Source organism: Arvicanthis niloticus, chromosome 10, assembly GCF_011762505.2.
Source record: "Arvicanthis niloticus isolate mArvNil1 chromosome 10, mArvNil1.pat.X, whole genome shotgun sequence".
In the NCBI taxonomy this organism is placed as follows: domain Eukaryota; kingdom Metazoa; phylum Chordata; class Mammalia; order Rodentia; family Muridae; genus Arvicanthis; species Arvicanthis niloticus.
In genome coordinates this window covers 46461271-46478441 of record NC_047667.1, presented here as the reverse complement: position 1 = coordinate 46478441, position 17171 = coordinate 46461271, and the positions used below count along the sequence as shown (strand labels likewise).

At 44.0% G+C, this 17171-nt stretch overlaps 1 protein-coding gene, 1 long non-coding RNA gene and 1 pseudogene across 5 annotated transcripts in view; 2 read left to right on the top strand and 1 right to left on the bottom strand.

The window, feature by feature from the left end:
• The window catches only part of Tnr (tenascin R), a 393934-nt gene that overhangs the window by 308584 nt on the left and 68179 nt on the right, over positions 1-17171 (bottom strand). The window lies entirely within an intron of this gene.
• Positions 2793-3293, top strand: LOC117716106 (large ribosomal subunit protein uL15 pseudogene; annotated as a pseudogene).
• LOC143443804 (uncharacterized) overlaps positions 12084-17171 on the top strand; it is a 32625-nt gene continuing 27537 nt past the window's right edge. The window contains exons 1-2 of the long non-coding RNA XR_013113095.1: positions 12084-12154; positions 13052-13171. This is a non-coding gene — a long non-coding RNA (uncharacterized LOC143443804). The remainder of the gene's footprint in view (positions 12155-13051; positions 13172-17171) is intronic.

Sequence of the window (17171 nt, the reverse complement as noted above, 5' to 3'; positions counted from 1 at the left end):
GAAACTTGGGGATATTTAAAATCAACAACAACAAAAAAAAAACAACAACAACAAAAAACATCTAAAAGTAGCTTAGCAGTGGACAACAGAGAACGTATATACACAGAAGAAATAAAGGAATTTTATTAAGTGGTCTGCCTGGGGAGTATGAGTGCTGTGTGGCCCATCTAAACCACTATAGGGCATTGCCTTTTTTTTCAGTCATTCATGGAGGAATAGTGTTGTCTCACATTGAGTCTCTTGACTTTGCGGGAGGACTCATTTTCAATCCTGCTGCTGTGAGGACCATGACATGTTACACAGACCCCAAGGGCCAGGGAAGATGAACCATTCCACATTCACTCTCTGTGGGTTCATCCCTCCTTGGGAATACTACCTCCTTCTTCCTATCTAACCTCTACCTGGCAAACAATCTTTAACTTTATCTCCATGAATTTCTTCAGCTATCTCCACAAAAGCATTCTGTAATCCACTGGGCATGTGGGACGTCCTTCTTTTAGTCCTTGGCCTGTTTGATACTGATGATTAGTTTAGGGTAGCAGCACATTTGGTATTGTGTGAGTGTTATCCCTTGCAAGTCAGGGATGGTGGCAGATTCACTGTCACAGCCCATACACCCATGTACATGAAACTTGTTATAGGCACACAATATTCTGCAAATGTCCCATGAAGTAAATAAATAAATAAATAAATAAATAAAATAACACTTCTGTCTCTTTTTGTCAAATCTCTGCCCCTTCCCCTGGAACATTAATTCCTTGCTGGGGTCCCATGTTTTCTCATTCATTCATCCCATGTCCAACTCTACAAAAATAGCCACAAAACATTTAATTTTTGTAAGAAGACCATTAGCATTGTCCTCATTTTTGCAAATAAACCAATGCTCAGAGAAGCTAAAAGCTCTTACTCAGAAAGTCATTGGCAAGAACTGATTCTTCACTCAGTTCTCCTATCACCACTACCACAAAAAAAAAAAAAAAAAAAAAACAAAAGAGAATGATGCAATGAATGCTGTGGGAATCGTCAAGGTCTTGGTCTACCTCAGAGAGGATGGAGAATGTGCAATAACCCTTGGAACATTGTGAGGGACTATTATCCATGTAGCCATTATAATGGTTGTAATTACTACTGCGTCTCCCATTACTGTTAGCAAGGACCTAGCATGACCTCCCTTGATAAGTTGTTGTAGCCATTCCTTAAGTAGAGGCCAATGCTCTATCCTATAAAAAGAGGGGGGCAGAGAGATCTTGGCGGTTGGTCATCCTGATGAGGAATCTCATCAAGGTCGGGGAGAAAACAGTAATGGTGACTCCTGTTCTGGGCAGCTCTGTATGCTTATGCCAGCTGTTCTATCCACAGGTTTAGGCATCATGGTCAAGTTCTGGAATCATCAGGGCTCTATAACTAATCCGTTGTGTCTTATACAGGAGGGTACCTCTCAGAGGAAAGAGCAGAGTCACACTAATATACCAAACTACAATTCCATTTGCCCAGACAAGACTGGTTTTTAAAATCTGTCCCTACGGAAGAGAGCAAGAAGAAAGGCAAACCCCTACCCTCCCCCAACCCTCATCAGCACACCAAGCTCTCTGTCAGCCCTGAATGAACCTTGAGGTGAGCACAGACCCACAATGACCTTGCCTGTATGGTAAGGCAGGCAGAAAAACCTCTGCCAGCTAATATAGGGCAGTCATCAGCTGTCAGACAAAAATATTTGTCAGTTCCTGCTGACCGAAGCTGGGTTGGAACCAGCGACCCCACTGTACAAATCTCCTGACCCCATTAAGGCAGCCAGCACAGCACAGCCTCCCTCCTGGTGATGGCTAGTACCAATGCTAATACTACTCGTGCTTAGGACTCAAACAGAAACCTGGATGGGCTTGGAGCCCCCTCTGATCCGTGCTATCACCTGTATGCTCTTCTGTTCCTATTAGCCTGGTCTAGGGATAAGAATGTCACCAGATAAAATGAAACCAGTGTTCATGGTGTGATGGCCCTCTCCTGAGAGCTGGCAAAGGTGAGGTGAGGTGAGGTGAGGTGAGGTGAGGTGAGGTGAGGTGAGGTCACTGCAGGTATGTGGCATTTCCCAAGGTGTGGACATTTTTCAAGTGAGGCATGTATGTGGTTCTGTATATATTGTGTGTTATGTGCAGTGCGTGTGTTTAACATTGAATGTGTGTATGTGTTTATGGTTGGGTATAACAGGATGTGGGCATGGTTGTGCATGCCTATAGTTGTGGGTATGTGAATGTGTTTTTGGGGTTTGTTCTAGGGAGCTAAAGTGTGAGAGTGAGGTCGAGAGGCAGGCACCAGAGGAGGAAGGAAAGACACTAATAAAGGATGGAATGATAACATGAAGGGGAAAAATTACTCTGTAGGAGTGATGGATCTTAGAAGCAGACGTCTACTGGAACACTTAAGTAGATGGATGCATTGAAGGTCCCATTGCTGACCCAGGTTAATGAATGGGAGGGGAAGCAGCAGCTGCTGCTGCAGCAGAATGCATTCAGAAAGCAAGGGCTGACAGATGACAAGCCCCTACTTCAGCCCCAGTCAAGTCAGCAGTCCCTCTCGTAAGCAGGACTCAGTTCCTTCTAGCCTGGCTCTCTGCTGCATCAGTGTGAGTATCTGCCACATCAGGCACAGGACATGGAGGAAGTAGATACTACTTCCTTCTGCCTTAGCAGGGAGGAGAACTAAGAAGTGAAGCAGATGAGCAGGGTCTATCCACTCCACACATTGTCCTGAGGACATGAAGGGAGTGGATGTAAGAAATGACAACTCGCTCTTTCCTTTCTGCCACCGCCATGCCATCCCGACTGAGGAAGACCTGGAAACTCTGGGGCCACTTGAGCCACGGCCACAGCCGCATCGGTAAGCACCGCAAGCACCCAGGAGGCCGAGGGAATGCTGGAGGCATGCACCACTACAGGATCAACTTTGACAAATATCATCCAGGTTACTTTGGGAAAGTTGGTATGAGGCATTATCACTTGAAGAGGAACCAGAGCTTCTGCCCAACTGTCAACCTGGATAAATTATGGACGTTGGTCAGTGAGCAGACACGGGTCAACGTGGCCAAAAACAAGACTGGAGCTGCTCCCATCATTGATGTTGTTTGATCAGGCTACTACAAAGTTCTGGGCAAGGGAAAGCTCCCTAAGCAACCTGACATCGTGAAGGCCAAATTCTTCAGCAGAAGAGCTGAAGAGAAGATTAAGGGTGTTGAGGTGCCTGTGTGCTGGTGGCTTAAAAGCCACTCCAGGTGTTAATTAAATGCTAACATTTTCAAAAAAAAAAAAAAAAAAGAAAGAAAGAAAGAAAGAAAGAAAAGAAAAGAAATGACAACTCAGAAGGCAAGCCAGGCCTACAGGTAAGTACACAACCCCTGTGTTCTACGTAGACTGCTGAGAGGATCCAGAGTAAACTGCCCTGAGGATGAAGTAACACCCTATCCCTGACAACCTACCTGTGGTGCAACTGCCCAGTTCTGGACAGCAAATTCCTGCCTGGAAACTTTGCAGACCATCTTTCAAATAAAGAGACCATTCTCCAGTGGTCCCAGGGGTTAGGGCTTCTTCAAAGCCAATGCCTAAGAGTTGGCAGCCCCTCTTTCCTCCTGCTTTCTTCAGTCGTTTACAGCACTCAAACCTTTGACTGGGTCGTACACACTTTGTGATAAACACATTCCCATTGATTCCTTAAAAGCAGAAGTTCACAAACAGGGAATTCTCTCCTCTCCAAAATCAATAGGAAAAGATAAAATTTCTCTTTCACTCCCTTGCCAATCCCCAGAGCCCACTTTGAGAACTTGAACTAGAGTGGAAGAGGAGGAGGGAGAAGAACAGCAACAAATTCAAAATATGGACTAGACTATAGTTTCTAGTTTTCACATAGATTTTTTTTTTTTTCAAAACTGAGCCAGACTGCAGAAAGGTAGGTACCAAATGTCTGGGGAGAAGTTCTCAAACAGATCGATACTTCTCAGATTGGAAGAGAAGGAAGAAAGAGGACAGTGTAGAATCTCTGCCTCTCAACTTCCTTTATACAGTTTTCGGAGTGCTGGGAATTTCAAGCAATCAGAAGCCCTAACCAGAGTTATAGGCCTCTGCTGGGCAGGACTCAGGAGGTAAAGTAAGGTGCCCCTGCCCCCCCTCCCCCATCAACTTCTCAGGAGGCCTGGGACTGTGGAAACCTAGATTAGAAAGGGACAAAGATCTAGGTTAAGGAAAGAATGAAACCTAAACTTACTGGAAAAGACCCTCTTGAGTCTACAAGAGATGGAAGAAAAGGCCAAGAAGTCTGTCAAGAAGAGTAATTAGCCAGAAACCAAGTGTCCCGGAGGTCCTGGGCTGTGAGGATGGGGAGGAGGGACGGAGGCCCTTGGACTCCACTACTCTCTTGATTGGACAAGTTAACTCATCAAACACCTCCCTTCAAAACCCTCAGAAAACAAACAAACAAACAAACAAACAAACAAACACAAGCCCCTTAGAGGAAACCAGGAAAGACAGCATAGAAGCCTCTCAGCAAAAGCTTCAGGAGACAGGACTTATGAAGAAAGCAAAAAGATGGGTTGTGGACCTTTCCCTTCATGCACACTGCAGTCGATGGAAGGAGCTCTGTGTTTTACTTTCACCACAGCCATTTTGAGGGATAGAGGAGCTGAAATGAACAGACCCACAAGCTCTGCTTCCCACAAAAGGAAGGAGGCTTCCTTTTGATCACAGAGACCTAGATGCCCCACAGAGACCACAACTGCATAAAGCACAGTGTTGTAGGACCTGGCAGCTGACAATATCCTAAAAGGAGGGGTGGAGAGAAGTAGCAGGTTGCTAGGAAAACACAGGTGTTCAAGCAATTGGGTAATTATGATGGTTTTGTCTTTCCTTCATCACTAATCTTAACTTTTGTCACAGTAATTTTTTTCTAAAGTTAATTTTAAAGGTAGATCTGGGGTGAGTGCCAGAAAATTAAGGCTCCCTGTCCTAGACACTCATTGTTTGCCAGAGATGTGTTTCTCCCAACAGTAACAACCTGAGTGACTTCCAGAAACTCATACCAATCTCTTCCAACTCAGTCTCCATGTCATTACAATGAGGGCACTGAACTGGCCAAAGCTCTGACGAAAGCTGCATGAGATGTGACTTAGATGTACTGACCAAAGCAAAACTGGCATTTGCAAATGAGCTGGTCCTTTGGTTCCTACAGTGCCCAGGCCAGCACAGAAACTGAGCATAGCTCCAGAAATACTCCCTCAGCCCCATGGAAATGTGACCATCCAACCAGCTTAAAGAGACCTATAGGAGGGATTGTAGATTTCCTATTGTCAGTGACCAGTTGAATCTTTTCCATTTTCATATACTTCAGTCTCTCTATCAGTAACAGACTTTGTTTACACCCTGGGATGACCATGCATAGCAAGTGAGAATGGTTATTAAAGGTCTTTAAGAAGCACGGGGCGTTTATCAAAGTTTGCTTATTGAGTATTTATGGAAATCACAAAAGACTTGCCTAGTTATAATCATAGACAGTGGGAGGGAGGGGGAGAGAGAGAAGGAGGGAGAGATGAAGAAAGGGAGGGAGAGAAGGAAAAGGCCACAGTTCTTTGGAGTATGGAACTCCAATTCAATTGGACCTAACAGGATTGGCTTTGGAGATTAGAGAGGCAAGCAGTGCAACACTTGAGACATGAAAGCAGAGGAGAGGAGCAGCAAGATTAGGGCAAGAGATGGAGAAAGGCAGTGGTGGCAAATAAGAACAAATATGGTATATAATACATATGTATTAATTTGAAAAGAAAAGCTGAGCCAGTGAGATGGCTCAGTGGATAAAGGCACTTCCTTCCACCAAGCCTGATGATCTGATTCTGATTCCAGGAACCCACATTTGTGGGAGGGGAGAACTAACTTCTGAAAATTGTCCTGTGGCCTCTAAATCCACACCATAATGAGTGAACATGAACACACATGCATAGATACACATACTCACACAAAGTAAATGATAGATTAGATAGATAGATAGATAGATAGATAGATAGATAGATAGATAGATTATAAATAGACAGATAGATATAGAGTGATGGATAGATGAACATAAGTAGACAACAGAAGATAGAGATAGATGATAGATAATAGAAGATATAGATGATAAATAGATATTAAAACTGTAAAAGGAGGAGGAGGAGGAGGAGGAGAAGAAGAAGAAGAAGAAGAAGAAGAAGAAGAAGAAGAAGAAGAAGAAGAAGAAGAAGAAGAAGGAAAGAAAGAAAGAAAGAAAGAAAGAAAGAAAGAAAGAAAGAAGAGAAAAGGAAAGGAAAGGAAAGGAAAGGAAAGGAAAGGAAAGGAAAGGAAAGGAAAGGAAAGGAAAGGAAAGGAAAGGAAAGGAAAGGAAAGGGAAAGGGAAAGGGAAAGGAGGAAAGGGACTACCAGAAAAACAAACAAACAAACAAAACCAGACACCCCCCACCCCCCCCCCAAAAAAAAATAGTTGAGTGCTGAGTCAGCAATGGCTTCCCAGGAATGGAAGAAGTCTGTACCTCTTCTGCTGACCTGGCTAAGGTGTCTGAGGATAAGCAGGATTGGGGCCCTAAAATAGGAAGAGGAAGCAACAGATAGTTTGGGTCTTTGAAGGTGAAGGGCATGATGTTGGTCATACTAGTTCATCACCACAGCACTTAGTCCACAAAATCAGGATGTTTGTGAGCATTTTCTGTGGCAGTGTCTCCAGCGATTTGTTCATCTCACTGTCACCCACATTCCCTCACAGAGCTCCTGCTCTCCACCAGCTTCACGGAGCCCCAAGGATTTCAATCAATATCAAGAATAGAGGCTTCAGAGCCAAGCTGTGGTGGAAGGAGCCACCTGTGCAGAGGTGCTAGACTTGCAATAGTGAAAAGGAAATCTGGGCCACACCAGCCCCAACTGACCAGAGAAGTAAGAGATAATGAGGCACCCTACTGGCCCTATCTGAATTCCTGATCCTTAGGCTTTTGAGAAATGACAAAGTAAAAGGGTGCTTTCAGCAGCTTTGTGGCACTACAATAAATAGTGAGATAGGAAGTCAAAGCTGGGGTGGGGCATCCAAGTGACACTTTATTCAGGAACATTGGAGGAAGGCTTTACTGACGGAAGTTTCTAGAATTCCTCCTTACCTGGTTTGGCACTGTGCCTCCAGCTCCACCCAAGGACAGCTCTATAGTCTTTAACAGCACAGTGGGAGTAAAATAAATGCCTTCCCTTAGCAACGGATTGGGATGCAAATCCCCAATCAATGAAGGAAAATTTAAAGAGATTAAGGCTGCATCCATGACCACAAATACATGTTTCTCTCCCTTCAAGAACCTTCTTTTCTGACTTTGATTTTTCCCTTCTATGTTTACTGTCTCTACTCTTCCTTTATCTCCCATCTCCCTTCCTGGTTCATTCCAATCATATTTCCTGACTTTGGGTTCCATTCCCACTTTGTACCTCTTGTTATCATCTAGTTCTAGGCATCTCAACTGTGCATCCTCTCAGAGCAGACGAAATGTCCTCCATAGCCATTCTCTGACCCAGAAAGGATGATGCATTCAATGTTCATAAACTTAGGAGCATGTAAAGCCAGTCTGTCCAAAATCTGCAAGGGGAAATTACAGTTTCTATTCTCAGACCACCTAACCCAAGGGTGAATGTTTAGAAGAATTTGGAGTTCTGACATTTGCCTGTTCCTCTGTTTTAAGGAACAAGTCAAGGTTAGCACATAGAGATTATAACCAGAATTCACAGATGAGCAAGGAGAGGGTGGAGATTTGGGTCTTGGGTATTAAGAATAGTGTCAAATATCCAGGTTTGGGCAAGAAAGACCAAGGCAATAAATCATGATATTTAATAAGGTCACCATATAGCTCTGTCAGAGTATATGTCGTATTTCCTATGTTTCTTATTTCTTTCTTCCTGAACTCTTTCAATTGCCCCAGCCACCTTGACATAATAACTTTCTTACCCCAGACACTTCCACGATTCATCTCTTTCATCAAGCCTAATGGATGCCCATTGCTCTGAGTATCCCTGTCCCATGATACAGCTCCTGATAATTTACTGTCCTGTCTTCTAGACTTGTCTCCTTGTCTTCCATAAAGAAATCAGACAGGCTAAGTGCTTCTTTTGTACCTATTCAGAGTCAGGCTTGGTGTGAGCATCTGGCAGATGGCTAATAGTGTGTGGTGGATGGATGGATGGATTTGAATCTTATGCAAGCTAGTATGGAAGCAGGAGTGGGTATCTTCTCTCTGTCAATGATGTCGAACTCAATGGTGCTGCAAGGAATCTTTGGCTTACTCTTTGGACCCAGGAAGTATGCACTTCAGTTGTTCTTCAGGACATTCTGCCATCTGAGTATGGTGAAGACAGTGGGTTCATGTGGGTGCCTTGTGACCAGAGGCTGAACCATCTTTGAAGGAAGCCAAAGACATGGCCACTCTTGCCCTGGGGAAGAAGTTTGCCCTGGGAGGTCACTTCTAAGTTTCAGTAGCTATCTGATGAACAGTTACTTTTTTTGACTTGTTTTTCTTCTTGGCAGCCAGCCTTCCCATGTGCAGGGGTCCTGTGACTAGTTTCCTGTCTGTGAGAGTAAGACATACAGGTTCCGAAGATTTTGTTTCCAATTACAGTAACAAAATATTGCCCAAAGCAGCTTGAAAACGCAAGAGTGAACAGCAGTTCAACTTGAGGGTAACGACCTTTTTGGCTGTCCAATGACCCTTTCCCAGGAGTTGCATAAGACCATCCATCAGAAAACACAAATATTTACATTATGATTTATAACAGTAGCAAAATTACAGTTATGAAATAGCAATGAAAATAACTTTGTAGTTGGGGGGTGGGGATCACCAGAACATGGGAACTGTATTAAAGAGCTGTAGCATTACAAAGGTTGAGAACCACTGCTTGGCTCAGTTTGAGGGTACAGTCCACCAAACAGGGGAAAGCACAATATTAGGAGTGTGAGGTATTTGGTCACAGACCATAGTCAAGACATAGACAGAAATAAATGATGTCATTTTGTTTGCTTTTTTCCTTCTTTTTTCAGCCCAAGATCAGAATGTGCAGGATGGTTAGACTCAAGATGGATCTTCCCTTTTATCTAAAAATGTTCTAGAAACTTCCTCATTAACACAGTTTGGCTACTCACAGTATGGCCAAGGAATTAGCACTAGTAGAATGTTACAAATGCAGAAGGCTCTAGCTATAAATGATGGCTCCTATATGTATACCAAGCTTTCAAGAGGCTGAGGCCAAAGCATTGATTATGTGTTCAAGGTTGGACTGAACTATATGATAAGATTCTATCTCAACAAAACAGAAGAAAAAGAAGAATGATAGGAGAGGAGGAGAAAGAACAGGAAGAAGGGGAGGGGAAAAAAGAGTAGGATGAGAAATGGGACAAATAGGAGGAGGAAGCATAAGAGGAGATGTAGACTCTTCATCCTAACTCCAGACTTGTTGGATCGGAAGTTGCATGTTTAGTGGGATCTCCAAACGGTGTCTATGTCCTTTTTTTCCATTTGAGAAGCTCTTGGATAATCAATGTGTTTCAACCAGCTTTAATGGGAGTAGATTACCCCCCCCCCTGTACTGATGTGGGTTGGGTGCATCCTACATACCATGTACCCAAGAAATCTGTTTGAATGACATTACCTATTGTTCTTGGCCCACGAAGTGGCACTGTTAGGAGGTGTGGCCTTGTTGGGTGAAGTGTGTCACTGCAGGGGTGGGCTTTGAGGTTCTGAGCTTAGGTTCCACCCAGTGTAGAAGGTGCCCTCCTCCTGGATGACTGCAGAATTGAGTCTTCTTCTGGTTGCTTTCTTACCAAGATATAGAAATCTCTGCTCTTCCAGAACCATGTCAGCCTGCATGCTGCCATGCTTCCCACCATGATGATAATGGACTGAACTTCTGAAACTGTAAGCCAACCCCAATTAAATGTTTTCCTTTATAAGTGTTGCCTTGGCCAGGCAGTGGTGGCACATGCCTTTAATCCCAGCACTTGGGAGGCAGAGGCAGGTGGATTTCTGAGTTCAAGGCCAGCCTGGTCTACAGAGTGAGTTCCAGGACAGCCAGAGCTACACAGAGAAATCCTGTCAAAAAAAAAAAGTGTTGCCTTGGTCATAATGTCTCTTCACAGCAATGGACACCCTAACTAAGATACCCACAAAGCATCTTGTCTGAGAAAAGAATGCAGGATGAGAGCCATGGGGTAACTTCTAAGTGGTCATGTGATTTTGATGGTATTTTTTTTTTTTTTGAGGAGAAATGTTTTCTGTTGTGCGCAGCCCAGTGCTGCTCTTTGACACGTGCCATGGTTTCTTCAATGCCACCCACATATGCAGTATGGTGTCCCCATAACAAGGAGGTGATGTTCCTTAACCATGCCTCTCTGAGACTAGCTTACCAGGTTCCAGGATACAATCCTTTCTAGCAAAAGTAGAGTGGGTCCATTGCTTAAGTGTGGAAGGTGGGAGAGGCAAATTATGGTGGTAGTCACCTGGCATCTCAAAAGAAGCCAGGGGGTAGCACTGAATGCTACTCTAACAGGCATAAGAATTGCCTTTTGTGTTTTGTTTTATTTTGAACCCCTGCCATGACTAGCGCCATGCAAATAGTATATATATCCTCTAATGATATCAACAGCTCTACAAGGCACAAGCATAGCCTCCCTTTTAAGAATAAGCAAGCAGAAAGAAGCAAATGACTTATGTGAGTTCCATTGCATGGTGAGAGGTGAGGCTGCACTCTGACCTGCTTTCCTCCAATCTTGTCTCCTGCGGCCCTGTGTCTCCTTGCCTAGCAGCACAGATGCCCTGGTCCCAGGCCTCTGCAATGTCGAAGGCTTCAGAGCTGAGAAAGGTCTACACTGGGAATCACAGCTGGCCAGAATTGTCCCAGAGTCATCAGATTCCCTATCTCATGAGAAGCCTGAGCATCTGCTCCTGCCTTGGTTTCCCTATATTCTCCCAGCAGGCAACAGTAAGTGATAATGAATTATCTCACTAGGGGCTGAGAGTGATGAAGAGATAATGAGAGAAAAGTAGATGAAAAATAAAGTGGAGTAGCCGCTATAATTACAGCTCTGCAGTGACCCCCTCCTTCCCTGTAATAGAGAACAGAAAGAATTCTCCAGAAGCCCATAGTTAAGCATAGAGCCTGGCTGGCAGTGTGGTGGATGAAAGCCAATGAATGGAAGCCTTAAAGTCTATCCAGCTCCATACCTGAGTCTCCTCTGAACCATATGCCATGGGCCACATGAAACAGGTCAGCTGTGCAATCAGCAGCAATGTGAGGTGACTTTCCAGCTCCCTCTTTTCCCCTCCACACAATATATTGCTCATGGATAAACCACATTTTAGTAAAACTGTACATGCTTCAGTCAAGAGCGTGTAATTACCCAGGTGGGTGTTTTCCAGTAGAAACTTGAGTTAAATGATAAAAAAAAAAAACAACAACAACAACAACAGCAAAAAAACAGTTCCTACACAAGTACAAATATTAGCAACCAGGCTGGGGTTTCTGGTGAATGGCCAGTAATGTTGAGGGAAACACTAGAGCTGTCAGATGTGAGGTTGTAGAGCTGGTCGTGAGAAGTCGAGGTAGTGAACAAGAAGAGAGAAGAGGGGGCGCTTCTCTTAAGCACAGCTATGCAAGGTTTCCTCTTCAGATTCTTGAAAACCTCTCTGGCTTCTGGTAATTTCCAAGTCCAGAGCAGCTACCAAAAGCCTGCACTTTGTGGAAAGAATGTGTCAGAGCAGGACAGGGCTTTGTCCTCCTGATGGAATTCTTCAGTATTCCTCTCTCTGTATAGCTTGCAGCAGGGTCCTCCTCTCTGTCTAGATTGCATATCCCCTCTTCTCTCTTTTACAACGGTTAGCCAACAGTTAATGGTCTACTCTGAGTTTTCAAAGTCTGGAGAATGTCCTCATAGGGACTGGATTGGGGTCATGAAATTCATTTCACTCACATTGTGACCTCTGCCACTGCAGTATTTCCTGCCTCCTGGGGCACGAGGCTGGTTGCTTCATTAACCCCTGAGATCTGTCAAAGCCTGTCTGGGGATTGAAGTAAATGCATGGATCTAGCGGCGTGACACCCGAGAGCTCAGATCCAGGACACAAGGCCAGGTGAGAGAAAGCTGCTGAGATGTGGCTGCTCTTGCCACCTGCACTAGGGCACGAGAAAGGACATCAAAGAAATGGGTAGCATCTGGGAACTGAGGGGAGAGAAGCATTTTATCGCAAGTTGGCACTTGGTAAGGAAATGGGCTTTTAGCCTTGCCTAGTAGTTCCTTATTCACTTGCTTCTCGGCTACCATTTAGTGTGCATTGTAACACATGTTAGACTCGGTGCTGCACAGGAATGAGAAGCTATATGCAGGGTGTCCATGCTAATGGATGGAGAGTAGCATGCCAGGGTGAAGGGGAGGGACATAAAGAAATATCTAGAAATCCTTGGTTCCGGAGATATGCTCATGGAAAGAGAACAATTACACTAAAGTTTAAAAGCTAAGTTAGTGAGGCAAGGCTATAATATATTGAGGAAGGCACGTGGTTTCGGATGAAGAGAGAAATTGTTGGAGTCACAGTTCATCACAGGCCTGTGTGCAAGGCTCAGGATTTTAATGCCATTCTGGAACCTATGGGTGGGGAAGACAGGGAAATATGATTATGGTCCTATCCAGAATCCAGTTTACATCTAGTGATCTTCATCCTGATAGTACTCTATTTGGGGCTAGATTAGAAGGAACATGAGTTCAAGACTGCTAAAGTAATTCAGGGAAAGGACAATGATGACTGTAACTAAAGCCACAGATGGAGGTGAGGAAAAAAGAATAGGATGGGAGTTGAGACAGAAGAGAAGGTTATAGGTGCCGAATACCTACTAGCATCAAGAAAGAGAATGAATGACACAGGTTTGTAGGTAGGGTTCAGATACTTGGGGACAGTGCAGGTTTGGGGAATGTTGAAGTTTTCACTATGGACGTGTTGGCTTTGAGTTTTGAGGATCCTGTGGTCATTTAGGTAGGGGAATCCATAGAACTCTTCCTTTGTACCTGGTCATAAGGATCCAGAAGAAGCAAGAACAGAGCCCACCCAGGTCAGACGCTTATTGGAAAGCTGGCCATATGGAGCAGAGTGAAGGTATGGCATCCAGTCTCATTTATCCATAGGCAGTAGCTACTTAGCATCCCAGGAACTTCTTGGGTGCCAGGACACCTGTATGGGGTATACACAACTATATCACACCCAACCAGATAAGGCTGCCAAATAAAATACGGGACATCCAGTTACCTTGTCATCCCATATAACATATATGCTTTAGTATACTTATGTGCCAAGGAGTTAACAGGATATACTTATACTGGAAACTTAATAGGTAAACCCACAGGAATAGAGCAAGGTCTACCTTAGGTCCTGATTATATTAGGCCCAGAAAATTGTACTTGCTAGTCGAAAATAATGTCTTGAGAAACTCTAGCTGAATCTGAGAGCTCTGTGTGCCTGCTTATCCAAAAAAATCGCCTGTAAATTAGGGCTCTCTGTATGCAGTGGTGTGGGGGTGGGGTGGGAAGGAATGCTGACCTTCCCATGAAAGGCACAGGTTTGGCTCTTACAGAGGAGCTGGTTTATTGTAGACAGCCAACAAATGTTTGGATAAAGAAACAGATGGAGTGATGCAGATTCAGTTCCTACTTCCTCATGAGTACAATAAAACCTTCTTTTGCAGACATATTGTGAAGACCAAATGAAATACTTTGAGCAAAAGTGCCAAACACAGGCACTTGTTTGTGCTTTGCCTACCTTACCTGCTCTGGTCCCTAATGTGTCCACCAGTGACCAAAAAAGACAAGGAGAGACACTCACAGATAAGACATTTTGACTTAGGGACTCATCCTCAATGGGAAAAGTGATAACATGAGCAATGTTATTATTTTTGGCTTTGCAGCTGTTTTGTTTTTGAAATAGAGTCTCCTGTAGTTCAGGCTGACCTTGAACTTCTTTTGTAGCCACAGCTGGCCTTGAACTTCTGATTCCCCTGTCTCTGCCTGTTAAGTACTAAGATTGCAGTCATGTGTCACCAAAGCCCAGTTATCAATTTTATTTTATTTTCTAGATGTAGCAAATAGAAGATGGGACAATCCCAAATGTCACTCTTCTGTCAAACTGATTTTGTCACTTGCTATCCACTCAGTGACAGCCATCAGTCCCTACTGAGACAGATTCTGTTAGCCAGCTCAGCAAAGATCCCCACTGCATAAGCTACAAGCCCATGTGTCCTAGAGGTGAATTCTAACAAGGCCAGAGGACACTCCACAGCCCCTTTTCTCTGTAACTAAGAAAATTCCAAGTTGCTGTCCTTGCCCAGCAACCCTGGGCTTCCAGCATGCTCTGAGCTTGCTGAGGAGAAAGTTGTGCATCCTGCCGGTTTCTGTCTGATTTATCATTGTCATCAGTCTGCTTTCACAATTCCCTTTCAGTTCGGAAGCATCTTCTGAAAAGCTGCTTCCTGCTAGGCGCCAGTCATCACCCTTTTGCTCAATCAGCATACTTACAGCTCACTCCCAGTCTGTATCTCTCATGCTTTTTCCTCTGCCTGGAAATGTCACCGTTGCTTTGCGCTAGGACCTTTTCCTAACTTCTGTTCCACTTGCCACGTGTCTCCAGCCTCTGGGACCCACAGGTCCATTTTTCTCTCTAAATTCCCAAGAATGGTACCTTGCCATCTTTCCCTAGGAACCCTTAAATATATCTATGAAGATTTCAAAACAAAACCTTTTAAACTATGTTTAGTTATTTGTGTGTATGTGCGCCACAGTACACATGCAGAGGTCGGAGAACTTGCAGAGATCAGCTCTCTTCTTTCAACATGTGAGTCCCAGGAACTGAACTTAAATTGTTAGGCCTGGTGGCAGGTGCCTTTCCCTACTGACCCATTGCACTGTCCCTCTGCCTTTGTTTTGCTATTTAATTTCTTCTGAATATTCTGTCTCCTAATCAAATTGTAAACTTGGGTGGGGTGGAAAGGGTGTAGGGTTCTTTCTTGTACCCTCCAGTTGGGTTTTCTTCCTGCTGACCCCTAGGGCAAACACCAACTGGAAGACTAGAGAGCAGAGGAGTGATAGAAGGGTCACAAACAAGCACAGTTTGTGATCTTGCCCTTTGGGAACTCATAAGTCAAGACAGACCAGGTGACTCTTATAGAGAATCCAGAGCATACCAACCAAAGAGCAGGCTCAGGACACACAATGAAATGTTTGCTTGGAGCCCTGAGAGACTTAAAAACATGAGTCCTGCATATGAGCTCATTCATTTAGTCACTCAACAAACGCTTTGAAGCATCTCCCGTGAATTCTGCCCAGCATCCTGTGGAGGATGGACCCATGGATGAATCATGCTTCCTGTCCCTTGAGACCTTACAACCCAATGAATAAACAACTTCCTCTCGGCCAGATAGATCCAGGCAGTCTCCAATGAAAGTCTGAATTTTAAGATGCATCCATACAGACAGTAGACTGCAATAAAAATGGAGTGAAAAGCATTTTTTGTGTATCAATCATGATAACACAATTATTGTATATTTGTTGCTATTTCCAGAGCCACAAAACATGGATCTAAAGAACAAGAAACTCAAAAAAAAAAAAAAAAAAAAAAAAAAAAAAAAAACACACAAGGGTGGGACCCAAACTGCCAAAGCTCAAGTAGAATCAAACCAGGGAGGTGATGAGATGTTTTCCATGGTAACGGTGGTAATGGTGTGCCCGGCACTGAGGTGTCTCTCTTCACCCTCTCTCAGGGCTGCACTGCAGTAACGATGTGGAGAATTAGAGATCTGTTCATCAAACTCACAGCTCAGGAAACAAGGCTGAAGGGTGGTCAGCCTGGCCAGGAAAGAAATGGAGTGGATAGGACCCCACCAAGAAAAGGGCCTGGGACATTAGCTCCCTTCTGGAGTATTTGTATAAATAAATAAATAAATAAATAAATAAATAAATAAATAAATAAATAAATAGTGGATAGGACCCCACCAAGAAAAGGGCCTGGGACATTAGCTCCCTTCTAGAGTATTTGTATAAATAAATAAATAAATAAATAAATAAATAAATAGTGGATAGGACCCCACCAAGAAAAGGGCCTGGGACATTAGCTCCCTTCTGGAGTATTTGTATAAATAAATAAATAAATAAATAAATAAATAAATAAATAAATAGAAAGACAGGCCTGACTAGAACAGTTACTTCTGAAGAGTTGTGAGTAACAAATTAGAGCTGGACTTATGAAAACCACAACTTGTAGCCATGACATTCACACACACACACACACACACACACACACATACACACACACACACACACACACCAAAATCCCCTCCTACTAAGTTTAAGCTGTCTATCTGGCCCTGGCCCTTCTCCATGTCAGTTCATTCCAGTCCTCCCCATGTGTGCATGTACACACAGGTGCTAATGAGCTTACACTCTTACTCCATAGGGAGATGCGATATTGAGATGCTATTAACCAGGGTGGACAACTACCTCTTATGCTAAGTAGAGATAGCAGCGGGAAATTAAGGATGCTCAGTCCCTATGATAGTCCTCAAGGTACTTGGGGTACTCAGACAGTGACACCCCAGCACAGGCCAGGTGACCTCCCTTGAGCAGCCCTTTCTGGCTCTTTTGTGTCGTATTCCTTTTCTCCATTCCTCAGGTAGCAGAATATTGGGGGGCCCCCCCAGCACATCGGTCTGCTAGGCCTCAGAAAACCTGTCCTGCTGTGATGGATTTTTTAATTGGATTGTGACAAACATTTAATACCTAATAGAGCTCTTACCAGCACAGTTAATTAAGAATGTGACTAATCTAATTCAGTGGGAGCTGAGAAAGAGAGAAAGGAGAGCCAGGAGAGAGGGGAGCAGGATTTGGGGGGAGACAGGGGTGGCTAGAGTTACAAAATGACTACTGAGCTTATTTTTGTTGCTGTTTGGAGCAGGGGACACAGAATGCATAGAGGCTGCATTGAGTTTGCAAGACAGAAGCAAAATGCTAGCTAGCAAGTTGCAGAGTGGCCAAGTAGACATGGACCTCTCTTCCCGCCTTCTCTCTCAGTCCCATTGTGCACATTGGCTTGTCGCCTCTGGCTTGTTAGC